The sequence below is a fragment of the Rhinolophus sinicus genome, linkage group LG10 (assembly GCF_036562045.2).
Source record: "Rhinolophus sinicus isolate RSC01 linkage group LG10, ASM3656204v1, whole genome shotgun sequence".
In the NCBI taxonomy this organism is placed as follows: Eukaryota; Metazoa; Chordata; class Mammalia; order Chiroptera; family Rhinolophidae; genus Rhinolophus; species Rhinolophus sinicus.
Genome location: NC_133759.1, coordinates 28,894,705 through 28,907,414, shown reverse-complemented (window position 1 = coordinate 28,907,414; position 12,710 = coordinate 28,894,705). Strand labels below are relative to the sequence as shown.

The following is a 12,710-nucleotide window of genomic DNA, read 5'->3' as shown; positions in this document are numbered from 1 at the left end:
TGTTTGAGCTACAGGAGCTGAACTATTCCCCATACTATTTAATATAACCTAAAACACTCATTTAACAAATACATATTGAACATCTACTAGGGGACAAGCACTACTGCATCGACCCTCAAATCAAATGCAAATTTAATAAGCAGTGAGCTTCATTTTATACACTACTTGGTGAAAAGTGCCACCATGACACTGCATGTTATGACAGCATTGAAATGTAGTATTCACTTTCAACCATAACTTTGGATACTCACTTAAGGTAACAAACTAGATTTCTCAATGTTTTCTTTTCCACGAAATCAAACCTTTTTGAAATGTCAGCCTTGAACATCATAAAATTAGACAGAATGATGAGGAACCAAGCTTATAGTGCATATATATATGAGAGCATATTAGGTTGCATTTAATTACCAGTTCAAACAACAACCTGATCTAACCTTTAACAAGTAAAATAAATGTTCTGAATAATTTAACTAAAGCAAACATTTGCTGTTAATGCTAGGTAATTATAGTAAGAGCTGGAAAGAGAAGGGAAAGAGAGATGATGAAGAGAAGGGAAGAGAAAGGGAGATAAAAAAATTTTTTAATAACCATTGAAATCTATAGCTATTCACCGAAACATGATTTTTTTCAATGAATTTAATTCACGTAAAAGGGAAAACCTAGTGGAGCAAAGTTGCTTTATATGCACTCAGATAAAGAAACATTACAGATAATTATAGAGAACATTCTTTCAACCAATAAAAATCACTGATTATCATGGGGACAGGAAAACTACGTGTAGATGAATTAGGGTACAATCATCCCCCCCTTCACTTAAAGGGCTCAAAGTTTATTGAGGAAAGAGTCCAGGAAATGGGTTGCCAGACTTAGCATTAATAATTAATTTAAAAAATACTGATGCCCAATTAAATTTGAATTTCGGAAAAACAACAAAAGTAGTATTTGGAACATATTTATACTAAAAAATATTCACCATTTATCTGAAGTACAAATTTAAAGGTTTATCATTTATTTTATGACAATCCTACCAAGTAGATAAATACAGATGAATATCCACAGGAAAATATATGGTATGTTCATTGTAGAAGCTCCAGAATTAAATAAGATCAAAACTCTAAAAGGATGAGCTCCCAAAAGAACTCACCCAAAGGAAGAAAGAGTTATTTTTCCAGCGCTGGGATCTGACTGCTAATGGGAAAGACGACAGTGCACTACCCAGACCCACAGAAAGTTGTTTTTCAATTGCTCTAGGAAAAGGAGCTGAAAAGAAATACAATAATAAACAAATGAACAAACAAACTTCTGAATGGATACCAAATGGCAGAAAAATGAAATATCCTAAGAAAAGTCCAAGAGCCACTGAGGACCCTGTTGAATTCAGACAGAGAGTCTACGACTATTCTTATAGTGACAATATCTTTACCCCTGAAAAACATAGGTACATTTAGAAATTAAAAAAAAAAAAAAAAAACAACACTGAATTTTGTGAATTTTTGAGACCATTCTTATTCAAATATGTAACATTTTCATACTCATATTGTAAATAAAATGCTATATGCGTAATACTGCACAAGAATCTAAGTTATGATAAGCTCTAAATGTGACCTTAAATTTTTAAAAATTTCAATAATGGATAACGTGAAGACTGTTACACTCCAAATGAAAACTGCCAATTTAATTGATTACTAACTTTGAAAATGACTGGCTTATTTGCCCATGGAGTAGAAGTTTCTATATACTTGGGCATATGAACCAAAGAGCTTCAGCATGAATGTGAAATGCTTCAATTACACTATAATAAAAGATCATCATTATTAATAGAGATGAAAAAAAAAACTCCAATTCCCCAGCTCGATGACATATAAATATATAGAGATTTTACATAACAGAAAATGATACTCATTTAAAGTGTTAAAACTTACTATAAAAATAATGAATTTGAGTTGTATTGGAAAGTGTTATGACTTGAGGGTTTCTCTTAGAATCTTTGATATCCATGTTGATTGTAATGGTTCCGCCTTTACCCAACAGAGACTTGTGTGCTTGTAACTTTTGTCTCCATATTTTCTAGCACTAAAACCACTTAGATATCCATGTAGGAAAACTGATATATATGTATAGCTGAAAAATATAGACATTATAGAACAACTCAAAATAAGCATAAAACTTTAGATTTAATTTTTATGAGAGGGAATGTTTAAAGCATTGACAAAATGAAAACAAGATAAAGAAGAAAGAGCTAATTTAAAAAGACAGAAGACTACATAAAGCTCACAGAATATCTTGATGCCACAAAACATAAAGAAAGGTTCTATGGATACTACTGAAGAATTTTTCAAGTCATTAAAGCATAACTAAAAAACATAATAATTCCATAAACTCTATATAGAACAAATGAAGACCTAAAAAGGTACCTGAAAGGGTGCAAGTAACAAAATGAATAAATACACAAATAGCAATGTGGGTACAGAAGAACTATAGAGGGGTAACACAACCCCTATCACAGTTGTCAGAGAATTTTACTGGGAAAAAACACATACTTCTTTCTTTCTGTGTATACACTTAGGCAGAAGATAGCAGCGTAATATCCCCAAATTTCACTTCATACCACAATAAAATATTTAAAAGCACATTAAATTAGAAAACTGTAATTCTTACCATACTGATTTAAATGACATCATTGCATAACTTTTAAAACTTTGATAATCTGACAAACTTCATGCCATGCTTTGCCGTTTGGAATGACAATGTTCTATTTACATACTGAATTAAATAGGTATCTGAAGAGTCTGAAAACTATTTAAGGCCTGGAAATTTTGTCTTAATTTCTAATGGGAATAGGACCAAGCACTTTAAGTGATGTTATCATAAAGTAATTTTTTTCCTGTTAATTTCTTCCCATAAAAAGGAGGCTTTCGAAACCAGATAATAATTCACTCTCACCAGTGCAATATACTCACTTTCACTTACGTACATTTTTTACAAAGTCTTTCTTAGTAAATGTTTTTATGCTATAACTTTAAAAACTATTAACACATATTTTAATTTCAAGTGAAAGATTAAGGTGACCACTTATTTTTAATATGGTAGGAAGACTTTGTCCAAAGTAGTGTGAAGCTCTAAGTTTTTACTAAACAGCTGAGAAAGGTCACTAGTTATTTAAATATGATAATTGAATATAAGTGGTCAAAGCAGTAAACTTACGTAATTTAATTAGAAAAATACATCAATATGATCTATTCTCTTCCTCATATTTGAGAAATACTTTGCCTTCTAATATGACATGGATTATTCACATATAGCATACACATCCTTTTGGAACATCAGCAATTTTCCTTATAGAATCATTCTATAATAGTAATTTATTGACATGGGAGTCTTAGTACTAAAAAAAATGAATCTATATTCTTTAGCAACTACTAGAATTTAATATTGGACACAGTGACTGAAATTCATGATATTTTTCTTTACACCATCCCATTTCAAAAATAATTTTATTAAGTACCCGACAGAAATCTGTGCAAAACAGCAACTGCGTGTGGCAGAACACATACACCTAGTTAGATAAGCAACCAAGTATAAAAAGGATCATGAAACAATTTTCAAGAGAATGATGTTAAAAGTAAAATTTAAGGTATCATACTTTAACATTTAATGTATCTTATTTTGATAACAAATTTAGTAATTTAAATCTAGAAATAAAACTGCTAGATCAAATCATTTCCCTAATTTTAACTCTAACAAAATAACACCAAACTTCTATCCTAAGTGGCTGTATTAATTTTCATGTTATTATGAGAGCCCCTACTTTCCATTTCCTTGATAGCTCTTAGTATCATGAGCCATTTTATTTTTGCCAATCTGAATTGTGGTTTTAATTAGCATTTTCCTGACTGCTTCTTGATTGAAAATCTTTTCATCTGTTGTATTAATCAGGGTTCTCCAGAGAAACAGAACCAATAGGAGATTATATATATATATATACATATATATAAACAGATATACAGAGAGGTTTATTTGTTTGTTTAGAGATACTTATTATAAGGAATTGGCTCTCACAAATTTAGAAGCTCAAATTCAACATGCAAGGTAGGCAGGCAGGCTGGAGATCCAGGAAGAGCCAACGTTCTAGCTCGAAGGCCGTCAGACAAGGAGCAGCCCATGTTCTGGTTCAAAGGCCATCAGGCAGAAAGAGATGAGTGGTAGGTGAAGGCCAAGTCAGTCTGCTGTAGAGATCCTCTTGCTGGGGGAAAGGTCAGTCTTTCACTGTGTTCTGGCCCTCAGTTGATTAGATGAGGCCTACCCAGATTATGGTGCCTAATCTGCTTTGTACTCACTTAAATATTAAGTCATCCAAAACATCCTCACAAAAATGCCCACAACAATCTCTAACCAATTATCTGGGCACTCCATGGCCCAGTCAAGTTGACACATAAAATTAAGCATTCACATCTGTCTATTGGCCATTCAGGATCTCCTTTTCTGAGAGCTGCCTGTTCATATTTTTTGCCCAATTTTCAACTGGGTTCTTTTATTTAATGACTCATAGGATTTAAAAAAAAATAAATAAATCATGGATAAATAATTTTAATACAGTATTGAAAAGTCAAAAGTACACGTTACATTAAATCATCATTCGTGAACACTTTAGATGGTCCACCTACAGAAAAAAAATGATTTAAAGGAAACCATTGTAAATATGGTACAATGTATAACAAATTATGATTCTGAACAAGAAAGAGAAATGATTACAATAATTTGTTCGTCTTTCTCTGTGCTTAAGAAATGTTTGCAGTATTGATTATTAATATTTTCTCGAATGCTAACCAAATGCCAGACACTGTGCTTTATGTTATTATCACATTCAATGTCCTCAGCAATCTTATCAGAAAAGTATCATTATTTCCCCTATTTTATATACGAGGAGGATAGTGAGGTTAGCAGGTAAAGGATCTCAACGCAAGGTCACACACTAAGTGGCTGGAAAGCAAATTCAGACTTCTTTAGAAATTCATGTAACACACCCCTAACAGCCTTCCCACTGTGTACAATGGCACTGGGAAAGGAACACCAGGGAACAAAGGAGGGCCACATCCTTGCTGTCTGGACACTTACAATCTCTCAGGAGGTGGAATATGGAAAATATACAGACCGTGTAATGAAGATAGCATGTCACAGAAAAGGAGCTATATTACAACAGCTCTAACTCTAACAGGTCAAGGGGTAATTATGGGCAACTAGAAACACTTCACGGAGAAAGGGAACATCTAAGACAGGCATTGAAGGGAGGGTAACATTTTGACATGGACAGATGGGCAGAGAAAGCTGATCATAGGTCAACTCGAGAAAGATTGTTGTGAAATGCAGCAAAATGAAAAACAAAATAGTAAATGCCTGTATTTGCAAAAGGGAAATCTGCAATAAGAAAAAGGCAGCTGCAAAACACACATATAATATCATACAAAATGTAAATTATTAACAATAAAGCTTTACATTTAAATAGCACTTTGAAGTTTACAAAAACTTTCACATATACCAGGCATTCTCGACAGGAATGACACTGTCCTTCATAGGGAGAACAATGGTTATTGGGATGGGGGTGGGAGAGCTCACATATTACAAGGGTTTATGGCCTTCCAACTGGTCACAGTACATAAACAGATACACAGTATATCTGTGGTATTAAAATTTCACAGGAAGGGGAGACGATTAGGGTAAAAATTTTTAAAGGCTTTTTAGGGGCCTAATAATACAAAAAAAGTCAACAAACACTGACAAATACTACCTTATTTGGACATCCCAACCACCTAGTGGGAAAGAAAAGTATCAGTCCCCTTTTTAAAAAGCATTTGAAACAAAACTGGAAAAGTTAAATGAATGAATAAAGGAGATAAATAGGTAGTTCACAGAAAAAGGCAATGTTATTGTGTGTATGCGCATGTGTGTATGTATAATATGAAATAATGTGTAACTTCATTCATAATTAAAGAAATGTCAACTAAAACAATAAGATGTATCTCACTCATCTAATTTGCAAAATAGAGAAGGTGGATAATACCTAGTGTTCATAAAAATGTGGAGAAATATATATTTTGATTCTGATGAACTTGATTATAAAAGTGGAAATTTTTTGAAAAGCAATCTGGCAAAATTACAAATGCATATACCCTTTGATTCAGTAATCTACTGTTAGGAATTTATCCTACTGATATATCCTCTAGCCAAATCTATGCAGAAAGTGGTTGATTGTAATAGTCAAAAGATATAAAATGCCTGAATATATATCAATAAGGAATTAGCTTTATAAATTATGGTAATCCAGAAATGGAATACATAGGTATTAAAAATGTAAATGCACTGATATAGAAATATACAAAGGATACCGAAATCAGCAGGTAGCAGAATATATATAGTATGACTGCATTATTTTGTGAAATATATAAATGTAAGCTTGCTATGCATGTGAAAAGAGAGTCTTCAGTTTGTACATGTGTGTATGCTTTACCTTTTTAAAAATGATGTTATATCCTTTAACAAGTATTTAATTATAAAAATATTAATATGACCTGTTCAAGTTCATACAGTTATGAAGCAGAGCTATTAATAAAACTACTTTTTGGTCCAAAATCCATTGTTTCACATTACATTACTTTATAAAGCTTACTACTGTTCAGAAAAATCCATTTTGGTAATTAAATATGGTAATGTCTGTGGTTCCTTAATGACTATTAAAGTATAAATATTCCTACAGGTTCTCAATATCTTTCATGATATACCCACATCTATCTTTGTGATCTTCTCCTTCAGACGTTTCCATTCTCTAAAGACATCCAGTGTTTTCCTACCTTTCTCTACTTGGCCAACTAGCTTTGATCACGGAAAACCTATCCCAACCCATTCCTCTCACTGAAACATTTCTTTAAAAACAAAAACCAAACAAATAAAAAATACTCTTCTATTCTGATGGCCTGGCAAATAACAGATAGTAAATATTGTTGAATGAATGAATGAATACCATCAGACCAGATCCCACTAATCACATCTCAAAGTTCACCTCAAATGTTCCATTCTCTCTGAAATGTTTCCTGATTTCTTTCCATTCAGTTTTGAACTGTTAAATTGAATAAATTAAAAACTGGATCATGTAAAAGTGAATACCACATTTCTACATCTAAGGAGGAAAAAGTAAGCAAAAAAGAGGTTTCTTCTTCTAAGAGAATAAGAGGGGAAGAACAGCTAAGAGGAGAAAAGCTCGGCTAGACTATACAAGCATCACTTCTTTCCATTATCATACTTTACTATTCCTACAAAAGAAAACTTCCAGAATCTACTTTTGTTGACACTAATGATAGAGTCACATTTCCTAGGTTCAAATTGAGGAAATGTCATTATTAGCTTCCTGACCATAGCAAGTCGGTTAAATTCTTTGCGCCTCAGTTTCCTTAATGCAAAATGGGAAACATCCATTTTGTAGGTTCTGAGAGAATTAAACAAACATCCCTGAAATACTCAGAATACCTCACACATACATAGTAAGTGCTCAGTAAACGTTAGCTATCATTGTTATGACAATCTCCATCGCACTGTCACTAATCTGGTAGATATATGAGTATTTATCCAGGTTATTAGAATAACACCAAAGACAGGATGGTACATACAGTTCAAAAAATAGATGTGCTGAGTGTTCCCTTAGATTTGTTCACTACCTTATACATTACAAACAGATTTCACATGTTTTCTCTGCATATCTATTGAGGAAAGAGGGTAGTAAGCAGAAGATGGAGAAAGCAGGGGTTGTGCAAGTGTAACATACATTCCACTTAATAAATACTTGTTGAATCCTCTCCATGTGCCAGAAGCTATTCTGTAAGATAATCATGTAGTGGGGGATAAGACAGTCAAAGTTTCTGTCCTTGGGGAATTTACCTTCTAAGGGGAGACAGAATATAAACCAAGGATAAAACATAGTTCACATGTCAAGTAGCGACACGTTATGAAGAAAATGTAGAGAAGATAAGGGGACCGAGAATGATGGGCATGATGGAGAGTTTATTTGGGAGCTGGGAGCTGATTTGAGAAAGTGTAGTCTTAAAAGGCCCCTCTGAGGTAATGACACTGAATAAAGTGAAGGAACAAGCACATAACTTGGGGGCAGAACATGATGGAAACAACTAGTAGAAATAGCTGGGAGTTTGGGAAGAACAAAGACGGATGGAGTGTGAATGGAAAGAAACAGGAGGGGAGATAGGAGAGAAACTAGGTCACACATCCTTTTAGGAAATGATGGTTTATACTTTAAGTGGGATGGAAAGCCATTGGGGGACTTTCGCTCAGGGGAATGAGATATGATCTACCCTTTGGAAAGCTCATACTGTATTACTCAAATCAGGAAAGCACTGGGCACTTGGGCCATCCAGTCAGGGCGTTCTTCAGAAAACAGCCTTTCCTCAGAGAGGTTAAGAACAAAGGTAAATATCAGTCCTAGATACAATACCCAGGCTATGGTATATTAGAAGGTGGGAGATAGGGTAGAAAGCAGTCAGCACAGAAACCAAAACAGGCTCAATTGAAAAAACAGAAACAGTATAATAAAAGAAGGACAACTAAGGCACGCAAAAGGGCACCTAGCCAGATGGCAGTCCTCAAGATATTTCTAGTATTTTTGGAGAAATGAAACACAATCAATCAATCAATCAATCAATCAATTTAGAGAACCATATAAGATATAAAATACAATACTAAATGTAATTTATTTTCTACAGTAAAATTGTAAAATCTGTGATCCTTTTACATATGCAAGGCTGTTTAGACCCCTTATACAAAATTACTATCCTGTTTTGTTCTATAACTATACCCCCCTTTTCTAGACATTTTTGAAGATCTATAGGGGAGGACAGTGAAAGGGGACTTGTTTATGCCCTACTCTGGTAATGTATGTTTCAATAAGCACCCGAAGCCAGAAAAAGATGCAAGTAAGTACTGTAATATTTTGTGCAAAAGCCAGGTAGTTACTTGGGTCCTTATGAAAACAAATCGATTGGAAATACAAATATTTGATAATACATTAAATTTCAACCAAGAGGAGCTAGTTCAAAATATTAAAAAAAAAAAAAAAAAAAAAAAAGCTGTCCACTTCATTAGTCTATAGGTCTTTCAGACTCCCATGTTCATCCATGTGTATCTCTCTCTCCTTCTTAGACATCCCCCATCTAAGCTACCATCATCTGGATCACTGTTGAAACCTCCTGACAAGCGCTCCCAGCATTCCTCTCGTGTTCCCCTCAGTCAAGATCCTTGCAGTGAGACTGACCTTTAAAACAATAAATCTGATCATATAACTCGCCCTATTTAAAATCCTTCAATAAGTTACGACTCAAGGGCTGAAATTTCTAGCAAATCTACAAAGTCCAGCGTGGCCCTTGGCTTCTTTTCTGCTCACTGTCTCTGAGCCATGTGGGCTCCAACCATACTATCTAGGAACTCCTCCACTGACAGGTTCATTCTAGCCTCAGGGCCTTTGTAGAGGCTTTTCCCTCAGCCCGTAACATCACTGTGTCCCTTTTTGCCTGAGGAACAAAACTGAAATTTCACTTCTTGCATGAGGTCTTCCTTGACACTCCCCTCCTCCTCTAAATTAGGTTGCATCTCTGTTACATACATCCTGAAGCCTCTATCTTTCCATCATTGTACTTAATGCAATTGGGAGAGAGGAAGGAGGGAAAAAGGGGGAGGAAGAGATGGAGTGAGAGAAACTATGTACGTGTTTACCTATATGCACATATTTGTAAAGGTTTATTGCCACCCTGAATTCACAAGGTAAAGGAATATGCCTAGCTTGGTGCCTGGCACACAAAAGGCACTTATAATATTTGTAGATAGAAAATGATGCAACAGTGACAACTCCTAAATGAAGACGATTCTGATGAAAAGCTAATTGTACATTTTTATTTTTAACAAATCTGGTTTGCTTTAAAAATGAGTAAAACTTTATCCAACCTAAAAAGCATATAATTCAGTATGAACAAGTATACAAATACACACTTAGATTCAAAATACCAACCACCTGGGTGGGGGGTATTGATAGTTAAAACTAAACTCATCAATAAAGTTAAAGTAACTAGGTATAGTTCATTTCTCTCTCTTTAGAGGGAGTGATCACATTTTAGATTTAAGTGACAAAGAAAATATAATATTTAAAAACACAGGAACTGTTTCTCTCATAGCCTCTCCATTCTCTAGTCCCCCATGCACTCTCATATATTTCAAAATCCACTGACCAAATCTTGTGCCTGGAATAGTTATATTTTCTTAAAAAGTGGACAAAAATTTCCCAGTTATTTACTTAAGTTGTAAAACATTCTCAATTTTTTTTAATTCATAAGTAAATTCCTATTCTACTTTCCAATAATCCCTAAATCTGTTTTTCCCTACAATTAAAAATTAAACTATTTAAGACAGAACACTTGCTTATGTGACCTTTTACTGCAAATGTATACAGAAAGCAAAAACATCCAAGCTGGACACCAAATCAGAAAGTATTCATTTCATTAATTCAAGACTTTGGGCTGTTTCTGAGTACATGGCACCTACTGAAGGGCAGGAGTTCCTAGCCCCGCATCTGCCACACTGAATCCTAATAAGAGAGCATGGAAGAGGAGGATGAGCATGTGAACGAGCTGGGAAAGGAAAACCTTGAAGGCGACTCACACAATCTCTGCTTCCTGAGGCACAAGGGCAAAGCAAAATCTAAGTCTCTTCTTTCATTGATTAAAAATATTATCCTTCCTAAAAACTATTTTAGTCAGTAACTGCTAGCTGTAAGACTGGCTCAAGTAAATTTATTAATAGTCAGTATAGAACAGACTTTGTGAATTGTCTGGTACGGCAACAGTCTTTAGTGGCTCCCAGCCCTCTCACCTATGGATGTGAAACACAAAAGTCAAAGTTTAGTCAACTCTAACAATTCTGGATTTTAGTTTCATGTAGTAGTATGCTTATGTTATTGTTTTTTTGTTTCTTGAATAATTTATAAAGCAGACCAATCTGTAAATCAAAGAACTCAGTATCTGACTGTATATCTGTTTCTGTGTGTGTGTGTGTGTGTGTCTATAAATATAATACACACACACCTTCATTTCACATCATAGTGAAATGCTTCATAAAATGGCACTTCAAAAATATGAGGTGATTCTATCTTTCACCTACATAACCAAGATCACTGTATTTCTTGAAACCTTGTGGTAAGGTTTCTTACAGCAATGGCAAGGGGAAGTAGATAGGAGAGCTAGTATTTTGACTTTCCTCTCTAAAGAAATAGATCAAGAAAGCAAAAGATAAAATGAGGGCCCCCTGTTCTAGAATTAGTACAACTGCACCGAATTAAATAGCTTACGTTTAGAAATTTTCCATCTTTCAGGACATAAAAGCATTGTTACTAACACATTAGGGGAAGAAATTTATCACAGATCCAAAAAACTTAAATTATTCAAAAATTGTCCATATTCTCTTCATTAATAGAAAGCCAGTCTGATAAATAAAGATACCTCCTAGGGTGGCGAGCATGTCTACTATCTAAATCTAATTAAATATATATGGACATAAGTCAATGGATAGGAAAATTTAAACTGCAACAGAAAATCTGATTCAAATTCAAATTAACATCTTCCTTTTACCTATTCCTTCTGGCAGGATATATACTTGCAAAATCTGTAGCAACAAACTATCACTTCATTATCTTCCCACAAGATACTGGTTTTCTCAAACACTTCACAATGCTTCTGAGATAGCATATCTGACATAACACCTCTACTTTTCTCCAGCATTTAACAAGGTAAAGAAAAGGCAGAAAGAAAGAGAGAAGAAAATGTTGGTGTTACAAGTGAAAGAATCCAACCCTTCATGAACATTCAAACATTAATTATATATCACTAACCATTTTAACTATTTTCCCACCTGAGCATCTGACAGGTTTCCTTTTAAAGTAATCACTACACTGTAGGGTCATTCATGCAGTGTTAAGTGATAGCAATCATTAATTAATGGTAGGAGGACTAATCCCATTTAAACTAAAATATAACTAAAACAAAGCATAGTAATTCAAGGACCCAGTGTGGTTGTTTTAATGATTTTTCTTTAACCAAAAAAAGCCAAGTAATCATATGTGGCCTTTGAAGAAGGCAATTTCTATTTTTTTACCCCAATAGAATCCCTCCAAGAGGAAGTAAAATCGTAAGTCTCAATTCACCTAACTACTCAGTATCAAACTTGATTTTTTAATAATATAAAGCTTAAACTTTCTTCAGTAATATTAAAATAACGATGTAATTGACTAGTTTTACCTGCTTTGTAATAATACTCAGAACACAAGCATGGTGACCTACATGCAAAAACATGCAGGATTGTCAGGGTTGTACCACAAATTAAATCTCGAGATATGGAAGTACACATATTTCTCTCCAACCAAATCCATGCACATGGCCATTTCCCAACAGGTCGTATTCAAGTACTTCTCAGTGTCTGTGTTTCGGTGTAAGCATCCAGAGGGCAGAAATCAGGCCTATACAATGTGCTGTTACAGCCCCTAGCATACTTCCATTTGAACGTGATGCTTATTAAATCCTAGCTGAAAAGCATTTGATAATACAATTGCTGAAAAATTCAATGCTCAACCAGCATGTGAAATCGTGTGCCTTATACCTTATGATTTCAGC

General features: G+C 34.2%; 1 protein-coding gene across 3 annotated transcripts in view; it reads right to left on the bottom strand.

Moving 5' to 3' along the window:
- The window catches only part of TBC1D5 (TBC1 domain family member 5), a 489,595-nt gene that overhangs the window by 317,478 nt on the left and 159,407 nt on the right, over positions 1 to 12,710 (bottom strand). The window contains exon 4 of one of the 3 annotated variants that reach the window (XM_074312796.1): positions 1,145 to 1,260. The exons of the other annotated variants lie outside the window; for them this stretch is intronic. The gene's annotated coding sequence lies outside the window, so the exon portion shown is untranslated. The remainder of the gene's footprint in view (positions 1 to 1,144; positions 1,261 to 12,710) is intronic. 3 annotated transcript variants of the gene reach the window in all.